At 64.1% G+C, this 1,470-nt stretch overlaps 1 pseudogene; it reads right to left on the reverse strand.

The window, feature by feature from the left end:
- On the reverse strand, window positions 1–1,063 carry LOC132357743 (sharpin-like; annotated as a pseudogene).
- Window positions 1,064–1,470: the final 407 nt, after the last annotated feature.

Consider the following 1,470-nt stretch of genomic DNA (forward strand, 5'->3'; position numbering starts at 1 on the left):
TCAGCAGAGGTTCCCTGAGAGGTTCAGGACGGGGTCCAGGGACCTTGGGCCTGGAAGGGAAGGGCCATCGTCTCTCCTTGTGGCCTTTGGTAGCTGCTGGGTGGAGGCTGTGGGACGGGGGTCCCAAGCCCAGGGCCTCTGGGTGCTGCACATCTCACAGCCGGGTCAGCTTTGGGGCACTGATGAAGGTGCAGGAAGAGCAGGGCCAGCCGGGCTGAAGGGCGCTGGGGAGGCTGGAGCCAGCTGGCTGAGGGGCTTGGGGCAGCCTAGTTCCCCATCCATCTTCTGGGGGCGCTGAGGATTGTGTCCTGCGGCTTCTCGGGGGGCTGAGTCCCGGTCCCGCTGGCCCCCACAGAAAGCAAGGCTGTATTCAGGGACACACAGGCACCTCCCGATGACCCAGCGCTGCACAGCCGGTGGGAAGCCGAACCTCGAGAAGATCTGCTCCTGGAGGGCCCCAATGGTGCAGTGGGGGTGGACCGGCGGCGAGACATGGGCAGAGGCTGCAGCATCTTCAGCTGTGCCGTGTAGCCTGATGGGGCCGGGAGGGAAGCAGGCCTCCTGCAGCTGGATGCTGAGGGCCACATGATGCTGGGCCAGGATGGCTGCCGCGCGGGCTGCCCGCTTCTCATCCCCACCCTCTCTGGCCCGGGTCAGGCGCCCTGCCAGCTCCTCATTCTGTCCTTCCACGGTGGCACCTCGGACCAGGGCTGCCCACCGCTGAGCTTCCTGAGGGTTGGCGAAGTGCAGGCTGAGAGTCCCAGGGCCCTCCTGGTGGAGGCTGCAGCTCATGCTGGATGGGGCCTCGGACGGTGTAGGAGACTGACTCCCAGGGCCGCTCCAAACTGACCGCCCCGGGCCCCGCGCCAAGCAGCTCCAGCCGGAAGCGCCCTGGTCGCTCGGCGTCCGCGCTCAGCTGCAGCCTCCGCAGCTGCGCCTGGGCGTCCGACCCCGCGCCCAGCGGCCTCACCGCGGCGTGCACGGCCAGGAGCCCCGCGGCCCAGCCGGGGTCCGAGGCCGCAGCTGCGCCGCCCGCCGGCGGCGCCATCTCCGGTCCGGCCCCGGCCCGGCCCCACGAGCCCGCTTCCGTGGCCTCCAGCCGCTCTGTGTCACCATTTTGGCGTGTGAATAGTGCTGCTTTTTTCTTTATTTGGGCTTTTAGATTCAAGGGGACTTCTCTGGATGTGGGGATGTAGAGTTAGAGGGATTGTTAAAAGAGCCGTGACCTTAAGACCAAAAATCTCTATGTATGTGCTGACAAATAAAGCAAACCGGGCTGGACAGGCTTTGTCGTGCGGTCCCACTGATGGTCCAGGTGCCTGGTATCTAGTTTCCCATCAGAGTTTGCCTTCTGAATGAGCACTCTGGCCCTTGCAGCTTCTTTAAGTGGATCCTGTTGGCTGTCCTTACCCTGCTTGCCAACCTCACTTTTGTTTCCTGGATCACAAATGGAATTTGTCACCTTCTCAT

This window comes from Balaenoptera ricei, chromosome X (assembly GCF_028023285.1).
Source record: "Balaenoptera ricei isolate mBalRic1 chromosome X, mBalRic1.hap2, whole genome shotgun sequence".
Taxonomy (NCBI): domain Eukaryota; kingdom Metazoa; phylum Chordata; class Mammalia; order Artiodactyla; family Balaenopteridae; genus Balaenoptera; species Balaenoptera ricei.